A 15,016-nucleotide genomic window follows, 5' to 3' on the forward strand; every position below is an offset into this window, starting at 1 on the left:
GGACCCTCAAATCGGTTGTCCCTTCCAAAATAAGTCCCCATTTCTCCTCAAGTTTCCTCCTTTGAATTCCTCCAATCAGCTTTGGTACATCACTAAATGTTCCTAACCAAACTTACAAAGGAAATTCTCCGGCTATGACCATAATGCATTATCCTTCCTTGACATCTCTGCAGCATTTTCTGTGGTTGACCACACCATCCTCCTCCAACACCTATGTTATCCACTTGTTTGGTTCCATTCTGACCTATCTGATTGTAGCTGGAGTTTCTCCAGCAATGGTTCCTCTTCCCGGCTTCACTGATCTAAATTGGCTTCTGGTTCACTAATTCTCATCCTTGCATTTAAATTCCTTCAAGATCTGCCTCCCCAATCCACCCCCTACCACCCCCTCCCCCAACCACCCCACACTCCCCGCCTTTTCTGTAAGGTCCTTCAGCCTGACAACTCTCTCTTCTGACATTCAGATTAACGTAGTGCATCCATCTCTTCCTAATATTTCTCCCTGGTTAAAGAAGAAAAACTTATCAATAAAATAAGCGGGACTAATGGCCACCAATGAAATTGTTCTCAGGGTGAAATGTTTTATTCAGCAGGTGAGACCGTGGGTGCAGAGGACATGATAATTGTGAAAAAAATTATATATCGGATATTAGGGTCAACTCCAAGGCAATTCCTGGCTAATATAAACTCTCCACTGCACATTCCTAAAATGGATGGTCCCATTTAAGAGCTGATGGCCCAGAAATTGCATAGTGCTGCGCCCATGTTTCGGGTTTAATACAAGCATCCAAGTATTCAAGGTAGCTGGCATGTGTGGGTTCATTAAGCAAAGGAAGTGAAATTCTCAACATATTCGTCTCCTTCACTGGCATCCAGAATATACACCTAAAACTAGCATTAGGCCCATCATTTACGCAAATCAGGGTTCTATCATGTGTTTCAGGCCTCTTTGCCTCAATGACTGCTGCATGCTCCATGTATGCAATGTAAGAGGACATCTGGAAAGGATCTGATTTATATACTGCAGCCATGGGTTCAAAAGTACTGGTTTATTTCTGACCAATTATTTGAATTTTACTAAGGAGGTTGTAAATCAGAAGGGAAAGGAAGGACAGTGGACACCATCTACCTGGATTACTAGAAAACACTTGATACTGTCCTTCATAACAGATTGTTTCACAAAGTATGTGCCCAGTGGGAAAGTATTGGACTGAATGATGAAAGATTGAAAGGTAGAAAAATAGCCAACAAAAATTACATGATCAAACATCAGAATGAATTTCAATGCAAATTAAATCCAATAGGTCTTAGTGTTGGGACTGTTCATATTTTTTATTAAAATATTTAAAAGGCAGAATATGGTCCAAGATGTAAACTGGGACAGTGACTAATGATACTAACCAACGCACAATAATCCAGAGAGGCCTGTGTCAATAGGCAGGGGATTGTCATATTAGAATTCAATACAATTAAGTCCTGACGTTTGGAAGACAATCTGGATTAATGATACTACGACAACTTGCCTGGACTTGAGATAGTTAGCAGGAGATGTAATTGAGATTTCTAAAATTATGTAGGGCTTCAACAGGGAGAACAGAGATGCTATTTCCTCTGGTTGAGGAGTTCGTGACAAGGGATCATCCATTTAAAACTCCCACTAGGAGAAGAGAGTTTCAGATAAATGTATTTTATCATGAGAGTTGCTGAAGCACAGAATGCACTACCACGATAGTAGTTTAAGATCATTAGGAATAGGAGCAGGAGTAGGAGTAGGTTGCGACATAAACTATTGCAGGATTGAAAGGAAATGTGGATGAATGTTTACAGTAGAGAAAGATAAAGAAGGTGACATTGGTCTCGCGACACAAAATGGGATTGTAGCAAATCAGCAGTCAATGCTTCACCTTACCTGACCTTTCCCATTGAAGTCCATAGAACGATACTTCAAACTCTTCCTGGAAACTTGTCTCCTAGCCTCACTGTCACTTTACCTAAGTTTTCAATTATAAATCTTGGCAATATTTTCTAAGGAAAATAAAAATTGGGGCTATGTGTGAAACTGCAAGTCCATTTTGCACTGCTGCCGTAAATAAATCTCACCCTCATGAGCTATGGACGGAGAAACCAGTGAGGTTAGTTTAGGGTTGCTCTGCCGAGGAAGCAGCACCAATACAGTGAGCTATAATGTCCTCCTTCTGTACCATAAACTTCTAAGTTTTTTACCGATTATAGCTGAGAAAGATTGAGGCCTGGTGTGTTGACCATTAAGTCTGTGGCCAGAATTTTTACCTTGATGGGCGGGCAGCCGAACTCTGCTGCCTAAACGGGGCCCGCCGCCATTTTGAGTGGGCAGGCCAATTAAGGCCCGCCCTGCGGCCTGCCCGACAGGAAGTGCTATGCGCTTCCTGTGCGGGGGGGGTGGAGGGGTTCCCCATCTGTCAAAGTGCACTCTGTCGTGCATAAGTGCTGTCTCAGGGAGATTACTGACAGTATAAAAATCTTTAAAAATAGAAAAATATTAAAATTATTAAAATGTCCCCCTCATGTGACAATGTCACATGAGGGGGACATTTTAATAATTTTAATATTTTTGACAATGTCACATGAGATGGGGCATATTAATAAGAAGCACATAAACTTTATTTAAGTTTTTAAAAACGGACATGAAACCTCATCCCGCCAGTGGATGAGGTTTCACATATTATCGGAAGCCCGCTGGGGCTCTTGGCCTGCCCGCCAGCCTTAAAACTGGACGGGCAGGGCATTTAACAAGCTTAATTATACTGTCAGTGGCCTTAATTGGCCATTGACAGGTCGGCGGGCGGACAGCTGATTTCGCTGTCTGCCCGCCTTCCTCAACATTTAAGTGGACCGAGATGACATCGCGGGTTCCTCCCGATGTCATCCTGTGTCATTTTCCCGTCGACGAGCAGGCCCCGCCCCCAAATCGCTGACGGGAAAATTCTGCCCTGTGAGTTAAGAACATAAGAACATAAGAAATAGAAGCAGGAGTAGGTCTTTCGGCATCATGTGTTTGTTGATCCTGAAGTTCACTGAATACAGGTGGTCCAGAAAGAAACTGCGATGTTTTAAGTCAAATAAGATTACATTGAAGCTGTATTTCACTTTGGTAAAGCTTTATCTAAAGTATTATATTCAGTTATGGTATCTGTATTACAGAAAAGCTGCAGAATTGCTGGAGGTGAGGTGGTACAAAACTGATTTGTCAATTAAGATGGTTGAGAAATTAGGAAAGGTTGTCTACCTTAGGGCTTTATTCTGTGGAGAAAAGCAGGATTAGAGGGACTTGATGGAGGTCCTAAAGATTCTCACATGCATGTGAGATCCAAGGAGATTTTCCTATTGGCGGCAGGATTTGAGGAGGATTAGACACAATTTTAAATTAAAAAGTATCAAAGATAAGTGGAAAACTTTCACTAGGAAGGCAACAGAATTGCAGAGGCGATTACCAATGGATGTGGTGGAACAGAAAACCCCAGCAGAGTCTAAAGAAAGGAATAACTTAGTAAAGGACTTGGAGAGATATTGATTTTAAGCGCATGGGATTGGGGGTAGTGTATTGAGATGGATAGGAAACAAAGAGTAGTAATAAACGGATCTTTTTCCGAATGGCAGGCAGTGACTAGTGGGGTACCGCAGGGATCGGTGCTGAGGTCCCAGCTATTCAAAATATATATTAATGATTTAGATGAGGGAACTAAATGTAATATCTCCAAATTTGAAGATGACACAAAGCTGGGTGGGAGAGTGAGCTGTGAGGAGGATGCAGAGATGCTTCAGTGTGATTTGGACAAGCTGAGTGAGTGGCAAATGCATGACAGATGCAGTATAATGTGGATAAATGTGAGGTTATCCACTTTGGTAGCAAAAACAGGAAGGCAAATTATTATCTGAATAGCTATAAATTGAGTGAGGGGAATGTTCAATGAGACCTGGGTGTCCTCGTCCACCAGTCGCTGAAGGTAAGCATGCAGGTGCAGCAGGCGGTAAAGAAGGCAAATGGTATGTTGGCCTTCATAGCGAGAGGATTCGAATACAGGAACAGGGATGTCTTGCTGCAATTATACAGGGCCTTGGTGAGACCACACCTGGAATGTTGTGTGCAGTTTTGGTCTCCTTATCTGAAGAAGGATGTTCTTGCTATAGAGGGAGTGCAGCGAAGGTTTACCAGACTGATTCCTGGGATAGCGGGACTGACGTATGAGGAGAGATTGAGTCGGTTAGGATTATATTCGCTGGAGTTCAGAAGAATGAGAGGGGAATCTCATAGAAACCTATAAAGTTCTAACAGGAGTAGACAGGGTAGATGCAAGAAGAGTGTTCCTGATGGTGGGTGAGTCCAGAACCAGTGGTCACAGTCTGAGGATGCGGGGTAGACCATTTAGGACTGAGATGAGGAGAGATTTCTTCACCCAGAGAGTGGTGAGCCTGTGGAATTCACTACCACAGAAAGTAGTTGAGGCCAAAACATTGTATGTTTTCAAGAAGGAGTTAGATATAGCTCTTGGGGTGAAAGGGATCAAAGGATATGGGGAGAAAGCGGGAGCAGGCTATTGAGTTGGATGATCAGCCATGATCATAATGAATGGCGGAGCAGGCTTGAAGGGCCGAATTGCCTACTCCTGCTCGTATTTTCTATGTTTCTATTTCAGAATCATGATACTTGGGGAAGTTAGGAATGAAAGGATAAATGGCCTAATATCTTCTCCTTCCCAAAACATTGCAACATGGCTATGGAGAGAGAGAGGGACAGAGTACACCAGTCAAGAATGTTCCTCCATATTATTAACATTTTTCCCAATGAATCAATGAGGTTTCAGTACTCATTTGTACTTACATTCTTTCCAGGTTTCAACAAAGGCACAAAATGTATTATCTGAATGACATTGGTGGTAAGAAAGCCTAATCTAAGGGCAGGATTTTACACGTCGGCGAGTGGGGCGGGGCCCGCTCGCCGATGCGTAAAATGACGCGCGGTGATGTTGGGCAGAACACCCGCTGCGCACCCGCCGACCTGTCAATTGTCAAATAAGTCAAATAAGTAATTAAAGGACCTGCCCGTCCAACCTTATGGTTGGCGGGCAGGCCAGGAGCCCCAGCGTGAATTAGAAAAGGCATGAAATCTCATCCACGGGCGGGATGAGGTTTCATGTAGGTTTTAAAACATTTTAATAAAGTTTTTGTAAAATTATGGACATGTCCCAACTCATGTGACAGTGTCACATGAGGGGACATGTTAGGGAAATTTTATTTTTCTATTTTTAGCTTTTTGACATTTAGAGCCGATCTCCCTGAGGCTGCACTTAGCCTCAGGGAGATGAGTGCGCTCTTTCGTGTGCATGCGCGTAAGAGCGCACTCTTGATTTTGGGGCTCCACCCCCCACCCCACCCGCACAGGGAGCTCATAGCGCTTCTGTGCGGACGTCACACTGGGTGGGCCTTAATTGGCCCGCCCTTGTAAAACGGCGCTGCGCCCCCAATCGGGGGCACCGATCGGAAGCGCGCCTGTGTTTGCCCAGCCTTCAACTTCGCCCCCCATGAGAGGAAAATCCTGCCCTAAGTATTATTTGAAATACTGGGAAACATCAGATTTATTTCTGTTGATACGATCTATTGCAAAATAACTGGCTCAAATGGTGTTTTTAGTTCACTTGATGTGACTGCTGATGACTATGCTGAATTCTTATCAGGAAGTGCAAGGTGGTAATGAAACCTATCAAAATGTGCTTTAACACCAGAGTTCACTGCCTGGCATAAAGTCAACACAAGAATGTTTGAGAGCCTTTTGATCCTCTGATTCTCTTCATATGTATGGATTTCCAAGTCACTTTAATTGCATCTGGGATTCATTTGAAGTTGAAGACTGATGTGAAAAATTATTTCACCTCTGTCATGTCTTGATATTTTTTTTGATCTACAAAATAATGTATCACAGTAAAGGTGTACCCTGAACAATGTAGCTATGGGGGTGGGGGGAAGGGGTCAGAAGGAGAATGAATTCTCCCCATGAAGGCAATAAATAAGGTAAAATCATCATAATTCAAAACAATTTACAAGAAAGATTCTAACAGTTCCTGTCAAACTACTCACTACAGGGTTCCTGGCTAGCAAAGAACAAGAATTATGAACAAAGAGACAGTAACAGCCTTACACAAACCATTTCATTTGTTTCTCACTTACCTGCCATTTGTTTTCAAAAGCTTATTTTTTTGTCCATGAGCCTGCCTGGAACATGTGAGGTTTGAAAGTCCACTAAATCAGAAAAGGTGAAGCTAATGTTGCCACACTGTTATCATGTGATATGACAAGAATGTCTTTAGCTGGCAGTGTTTCTTTCCTGTGTTTGTTTTGCTCTTTCTTTCATTACATCTAGCTAAATATTTCTGCAATGTAGGAAATATTTAAGGATATTATCTGAAAATAAATCATGACAACCTGCAAAATCATTAGAAGAAGCTAGTTATCCAAAGTGCAAGAGGTGGTTTTGAATCCATTCAAATTATGTCCGGTTCCCTGAGACTATGACAGGTTATTAAAGCTAATGGAAAATAGACCACACAAGGAATATCCTGTGAGGAGGAATTGTTCACCTGTTCAGCAGTTTTGGTGCCCAGGGCTTGGATTATAATCAATGTCTTTAAAACGTTGTTCAATTACACATTACAAAGAGCGTGAAGAGAACTGTCCAAAAAAATTGACAACACACCAATGACTTTAGGTCATGTACTTATCATTTTTAAGACCTTGCTTTATGACTATGCTCTAAAATTATATAATCTCATTACTGGAGTTATGATATCCACCTTCAAATCCAAACTGCTTACTGGAAGGAAAGTGTCAACTTAGATTTAAATGTAAAAACGCTATCAAATTTACCAATTTAGCCAATACCATCTAAAACAGGAATCTTTCCATACTTCCACTGTAAAGCACAATATTCTAACCTTGCCCATTTCTCTGATTGTAACATGTCAGTGTTTTGAAAAATTCCTCCACATGTCCAATTCATGAACACTTTCTTTCAGACTACATTGATAATGTCATCGTACATAGAACCACAAAATTCCTAACCTAAACTGAGTGTAATTTTATCCCATCAACAAATGAGGAGAAAACACGTGCCCATCTGCCTATTTACATAAAGTGATTGTAGAATGATATTGTTTACACAATTGCACAGATAGGCAGCTTACTTTCTCTTTTGTCGCTGTTACATTCTAAAATGATGCTTACAATTTAAAATATCCCTAACTACATTGTATATATAAAATGATTCTGTGTTTTGTCCAAAAATATTTCAAAATATTTGTGCAGAATTTGACCAGTAAGTAATGTAGTATAAGGGTATGGCGTAGAAAGGGTTAATGTGGACTGGGTGCAGTACCACCTACACTGTGATGTAAAGGAACTCATGACCCAAGTCTAGAGGGCAGTCTTGTTCTGGACAGAGACAACTCCTAGCTTAGACCTTATGCTGTATGTATGTACATAGTTATGGGTGGTTAATAAACATTCACTGTTAAACTATACAAGATTCAGAACCACTTTGTGAGACCTACTAAACTATACACAACATCTTACAACATGGTGGCAGCTATTGGAACAATCTAGAACCTCACAGAGACTGGAGAAGAGGATAAAAACCTGGAAGATTCAAAAAGCAGCATTCTGACCCGATGAAAAGCCCCAGGAGCGAATGCACAGAAGGAGATCACCAGAGAAAAGCTCCCAAAGCAGGATTGGAAACAGAAGGCAGAAATAAAACTCCACACTGCTGCAGAAGACTCCAATGAATCCCGTGGAAGCCCAACTTCAATACCCAAAGAATGCAGACTCAGAAGACATAGCAAGGGTGAACTAAGAAAACTTAAGCTCTTCACCAGAGCAAGTCTAAAAAAAAATTTAAGTCAGCAGCAATCAGAATTGCCATTTTAAAACTCACCACAAACAGCCCGAATCCTAAGTTGGTGCCTGACCGTGTGGTTGCCGAGCTCGCTCAGATTGAAAGAAACATATAATTGAACAAATAGTCAGCAATTTAAAAAGCCAGGAATTGATGGTTTCACAAACAAAAATCCTTAGGTACTGCAGGGAAGACTCAGAAAGGTTGATCCAGGGAGCTGCTGCTGAAAATTTTAAAACACAGAAATTGTGAACGCCTTGACTGCAGGAGTCCGCCAAAACCAACAAGCCCAGGAAACCTCATTGAGAAGAAGCATACAGCAGTGCTATCTTGCATTCCCTATCAGCATTTAAAGCTGTGCACACTTTTCATTTTAAATGACCACGGATCAAACACCTACCTTACCAGTCCAATTTCGATTCACCCAAGGCCCAGACCAGCCGCAAAATTGTGGACATTGGAGAAAGAGATTCCTTCAATGCCTGATTGCTTCAGGTCTAGAAAAAAAGAAGCTGAACAGGTTAACACAGTGCTTTATTTGGTAGGTCTAATAGCTGACAAAATCATAGCTAGACAAGGAAACAATGGACCCTCAGCAAAATTTGACAATGTTTTAAAATCCCTGGTTTGATCCTTCTGAGTCTTTACCACAGTATCTAAATATTTTGGGTTGTGAAACCATTGATTCCAGGTTTATGCTTTTTTTTAAACTGCCGATTATTTGTTTATTTATATTTTTTTCAATTTTAATCTGAGCAGTAACAAGACCCTTCAAAGAACAAAGTTTAAAAAACATGTCCAACAGCCAGGAAAACCTGTTGACTCCTTCGTTAATGAATGGCTGAAGGCTATGAAAATGGTGACCTGAAATCAGAACTAATCAGTGACAGAATTGTTGTCGGAGTGGTGGACAATGCACTTTCAGGCATGCTTCAAGCTAAGGAAGATTTGACCCTTGAAAGGACAATTCAAATTGTCAGGCAATCCAAAATCTGTTTACAGATCCATCTCAAGAGCAACCCCCACTGTCCAGCTAGTAAAACAGCAAAGGAGCAGGGACACTCCAGACCAAGGGAAGCAATAGCCTAATTGACCACTAGAGGGTGAGCAACCATGAGAGCACTGTGATCCAAGTGACCCCACAGGTGTGATCAATGTCCGGCAGTCTCAGCACAGGGCCTTAATTGTAATTGCATAGGACACTTCAGAAAGCTATGCAAAGCTAACACAAGCAGACACACAGATGATCCCAAAGTGATCCACAAGGCTGAGGTACCAAACCAAGAGGAAATACAACCATGCTTTTTAGTATGAGGTCAAAGATCAGGAACTTTCATTCTGGAACATGGACATCTTGGTTAACGGTCATCTCGCATACTTTAAATTGGGCACGGGGGCCCCTTATCGGACAGGGAAATGTGGCTGAGAAACCTCTGGCTACAATTTACAGACACACCACTCAATGGGCCTGGAGGAATCTGACTTCCAGTTATAGGCATGACCTGGAACCATTAAGGTTTGGTGCAAACAGATCTTTGAAGTCATGTATATCATTCGTAATCAATCTTTTTCTCTTCTGAGCAGAGAGGCCTGTGTTGTCCTGACCTTCTTAAAATGGCAGGAGACATCAAAACAACCCCTGTTGCAAGAGTCCCAACAAAAAAGATACTGTCAATTGGCACTTCAGTTCTGAATTTTCTTCACTCTTTACAAAGCTGGTTTGTCTATTTTCTTTGCGGGTGCCAGAAGCTTCTCATTGGTCATATCAGTCAACCACTCAGATGGTTACCACGAGCCTCAAGTGGAAGGCAACCAAGAGGTGAACCAGCAGCAAGAAGGCCCTCGACCTCCGGCTCCGACATCTGTTGGTAAGATACCTCAAGACACCATGACACTGGCGCTGCAACCTCTGGCCAGTACAACAATTCAGCAGATGATGCTGGAACAGAGAAGCAGCCATCAACTGACTGCAGCGCACCTCAGTGAGGCAAGGAAGCAAACCATTGAGAACATTGTTGCCCAGAAAGCGGAACTGCAAGGTGAGCCCATGATAAGTCACACCAACACAATTGGAAGAGACATCTTCCATCTCAACATGAATCATGGCGAATCACACGTAAGAAGGAAAATAGAATGTGAGTTTGTTCATCGTATAAGGAATGGGATAAACCGATGACCATTGGTTGAGAAGAAGCAGTTCAACTCCAGAAAACAAAAAAAGAGAATTAAGATCAACCAACCAAATGCCAGAATGACCACATCCAAAACAACCTCCTATTCATCAAGGTCTACCCAGTACAACAGAGTCTACCACTCCTCCAACTGCTATGAAAACAAGATCTGAAACAAATATAAAGCTTCCAGACTCTCCTGAACCTGTAAACACAGCAACTTGAGTGAGGGAGAAGGGATAGTAGAAGTAATGTAAATTTGTTGGGTAAACAGAAATGTGTTGTAAATATGTTGGATAAAGACTTGGGGAGAAGAGTAGTATGTAGCGTCATTGGCACAGTGCATTATAAATGGAAAATTATAAGGCAAATGGAATTTTGGCATTTATTGCTAAAGGAATAGATTTTAAAAATAGGGAAGTGTTGTTGCAACTATACAAGGCATTGGTGAGACCGCATCTGGAGTACTGTGCACAGTTTTGGTCCCCTTACTTTAGGAAGGATGTAGTTGCATTGGAGACGGTTCAGAGGAGGTTCACTAGATTGATTCCAGACAATGTCACACGAGATGGGACATGTTAAGAAGAAACACATTAACTTTATGACACTTTTTAAAAACGGACATCAAACCTCATCCCGCCAGTGGATGAGGTTTCATGTATTATCAGAAGCCCGCTGGGGCTCCTGGCCTGCCCGCCAGCCTTAAGGTTGGACGGGCAGGTCTTTAATTATCTTAATTAGCCTGTCAATGGTCTTAATTGGCCATTGACAGGTTGGCAGGCGGACAGCTGATTTCACTGTCCACCCGCCTTCCTAAAAATTTAAACGGACCGAGATGACATCGGGGGTTCCTCCCAATGTCATCCTGCGTCACTTTCCCCTCGGCGAGCGGGCCCCGCCCCCAAATCACCAACGGGAAAATCCTGGCCAGAGACCATACAGTGATAAATCTGTCATAAAAGATATTGTTCCCAGTTTCATGTTCTAATAGATGTATTCTTTGCTCTCAGCTAAAGCTGAGAAGAATAGCTCCAATATTTGAGCTAATTTCTTGATGAAAAACATTACATTATCAGTTTATAATAAAGAGTTTTAGTGTGTAATTCAGGGTAAAATAAAAAGTTAATTGTATAAAGTTGCTCAAATACAATGATTTCAGCATGTCACTGTGGACCAGAGGACATTGACGTACTGATGGTAGAATTCAGATTCATATCCATAATATCCAAGCATGTAAGTTTTTTCTCCATGGAAAGGAATGTGAAAATCAGAAGACAAGTCTTCAATAACCCAAGCAGCTAATTATTTGGGCACAGCTTACATATTGTATCTGTCATTTAAGGAATGTGACATAGGAACCTTAAGAAAAAGAGAGCAACACTAACAATTAGAATGATACAAAGCTTCACTTTTTTTCAAGTCCAATTTTAAGACATTGTCAACAGTTAGACCTAGGGCCTGAATTTTGCCCTCGTCAGGTGCGCGCGATCGGCGGGCCCGGGAGCAGCCGGGAAACGAGCCCCCGACCACGACCGGTCCCCGACTATGATTTCACGCTGGATGGCCAATTAACAGCCAGCCAACCTGAAACGCGCACTGAAAAGCTCAGCGGTGTCAAGGTGGGGCAGGATGAGGGTGGGTAAGTGCTTCGAGAAAGCTCCATAAAGGCAGACAGCTGCCTCAGGGAGCTGCAGACCTGCAAATAATGAAACGAAACACTAAAAAGCTGCAGAAAAAAAAATGCATCACAATCAAGCACCTGAAAGCATACCTCACAAAAACGCTGTCCCCAAATATTTCTTTATATTTTATTTTCTAACAGAGATTTCATCCCGCCCTTGGATGAGGTTCCATGAAAAATGTAAAGGCCGCCTGGCCAATTCGCCCATGTGCCAGCCATAAGGTTGGGCGGGCCACGAAAATTCGCAGATAATTGTGCTGTTAATGGGCTTAATTGCCCGCTTAATTGTCGGCGGGCGCGCTTCCGACTTTTGTGCATGTCCGCAGAGCGAAATATCACGAGTGCGCGATGACATCGGGACACTATCCCAACGTCATCTCACGCGATTTTACGGCCAACCAGGTCAGGCGCACGCTTACCCGTGGAACATAAAATTCTTCCCCTAGAGTTCATTTCTTAGAATGTCTCATTTTTCACAGATTACAGTAATTTTATTTAATAATTTGGCAGATCATTATCCAGGTTAAGTGAACCATGTTCAAGATGATTAACAAGGCTATGAACATTTAGTTCATAAATTGGCCACACAAAACAGTCTCCGAACAAATCAAATTCCATGTGCTACTTATGTCATTGGATCACTCACAACCTATGTAAAATATTTTGACACAAAGCACAATAGTAATTCACTTTAATGTACCAATTAGTACCTCGTTGTGGGGAAGTGTGAGGTCATCCACTTTGGATCCAAGAAAGACAAATTGGAGCATTTATCCCAAAGTGCTTCACAGCTAATGAATAATTATGTCTGTGTAGTCATTTTTTGTTTTGTAGGCAAATATGTGAGCCAATTTTGCATTCGGTGCAGCCTGACAAACAACAGTGAGATAAATAATCAGTTAATCTGTTTTGGCTACTTCTGATTTAGAAATAAATGCTGGCTTGGACATCAAGAGAAATCCCCTGCTCTTTGAATAGTACAAGGGATCTTAATAACATTATCCAGAACAAGCAGGCAGCATCTCAGTTTAACTTCTTGAATAGATGGCACTCATGACAATGTAGCAGTCTCTCAGTATGAAATGAAAACTTGGCCTAGATTATGAGCTCATGTCCCTCAATCCATGAGGCGAATTGCCGGGGAGTCCCTTTGTAATCATCATTAATTCTAAATAAACTTAAGGCTGGGATTTTCCAGCACCATTATGGCGGAACCCGCTGCAGGAGATTTGGCGGCCCAGCCAAAAGCCCATTGACTTTTAGCGGGAACGGACAATCCCGGTGCCAGGCAGGACCGGAAAATCCCGCCCTTAGTTATTTGATTGGCTGAATATAAAAGACTAAAAGAATGATATTAACATCTTTTGGAATGGACAGGAGAGCACTGTTGGACGTCTTGCATGGTCTCCAGTGTACCAATGCAGAATAATGTAATAAATTGTGATCTTGTGCATGCTATCCCATGGCAGCACAGTCAGAAAGGTGAACTGGTGTTATACAAATATACATAACAGTGCAGGACTAATCATTGCACTTTATTGACCATAACACAAGATCACAAGATACTTACAAATGAGAGATCATTCAGCCCATGTTAATTGGTCCATACAAAACATCCCTACAGTTCCACCAGCATAGCCTCTAATTGTTTCTTAAATGATTGCAGGGCTTTCATCTCTACTCCTCCATTCTAAATGCAGTTCACTCTCTGTATGAAGCGGAACCTCCTAATATCAATCCTTTTATTAGTTTAAACCTATGTCCCCTTATCTTCTACTCGTTGCTTATGCTGAAGCAACATTATTGTGATTAACCTTTCCCATACCATTGTATGATAATAAATATCTCTAAAAAATCATCACTCAAACATCTCCTTTCCAAGCTGCAAAACGCAGATCTGTTTATTGTCTCCCTTTAGCCTAGATCCCTGACACCAGGAAGCAATTCTGTGGTTCTAGTCTACACTGCCTTGTTTCTCAGCAAATCAAGCTGATCACCGTATTCAATATGCAATCTGACAGAAGGCAGGAAAATTTGTTCATAATTTCCTCTCACTACTATTCTACTGCATTATTTGAACACTCAATGCTCTATTGACGTTATTAATTGCTGCTCTGTACTGGTTCAAAATGCTGAACATTGAATCTCTTAGGACTCTAGGGGCAGAATTTAACAAGCCCCCGCTGGTGGGTTCACAGACAGGGGACGACCATAAAATTACAGCCTTCCCTCTGCCCTCCCATCCACTGCCGGCCTGTCCACAATTTTACTGGAGGCAGACGAGGCCTAGGGCAGGACACTTCTCACCCAGACTCAATTTAGAGTCTGGCGGGAGAAGGTAATGGGTGAGGTGGTGCGTGCGTGGGGGCGGGGGGGGGTACGGGAAGCTGACAGATTAGCCTGCTCAGGCCTCGGGTGGAAGAAGGGAAGGGGTGCCTCTCTTTCCCAATCAGGGTATCTCCCCAAGGTCTGCTTCCTCCTGGGTGCTCCCTCCCCAACCCGGCCTCTCCATTAAGACACCCACCCCTCCTCCTCCCCCCCCCCCCCCCCCCCCCCCCCACCACCACCATACACCCACAGTTTCCCCTCCCAGCCCTGCCGCCATGATATGTGCCCCAGGCACTTACCTCCATCCTGGCTCCAGAACTTCAACTTGAGGCGCTGCTTGTGGTCACAGCAGTGGCCGTCGCTCCCGAATCTGATTGGCCAGCAGCTCTCTGAGGCAGGATTTCCAGCAGAGTTAGGGGTGAGATCTCGCCTCAAACTGATTAATGCTACTCGAAGTTGTAAATGGCGGAGGAGCATTGGCAGGGATACATTCCCCACTGACCTTCCAAATGGCAGAGCCACAAATCCTGCTCACCCATTAAATTCTGCCCTAAGTCTCTCTTCGCCTTATCCTTCAGTTGTTTCAACGCCATTCATGGAATACATGTCACCCATCTTTCTTCTCACTTGCTTACAGCCGTTGGTATTAAATTTCACGTAATTGTTTATCCCACTCCACCCCACCCCCCCCACCCCAACCCCCCACAGCATGTATGTCTTTGTTTAACTCGCTCTGTGCAACTTTCTTCAGTTCTACTACTCGTCTGAGCTTGGTACCATGTGCAAATTTAAACACTTTGCATTGGAGTTTCTGAATTCAGATCATTAATGTTGTTACGATATTTGGCCAGACCCTGGGTCATGGGCTAAGATCCGGTTAGGAACCAATAATGTTTTGTTTTAAGTAGTTAA

This window comes from Cetorhinus maximus, chromosome 2 (genome assembly GCF_964194155.1).
Source record: "Cetorhinus maximus chromosome 2, sCetMax3.hap1.1, whole genome shotgun sequence".
NCBI lineage: Eukaryota > Metazoa > Chordata > Chondrichthyes > Lamniformes > Cetorhinidae > Cetorhinus > Cetorhinus maximus.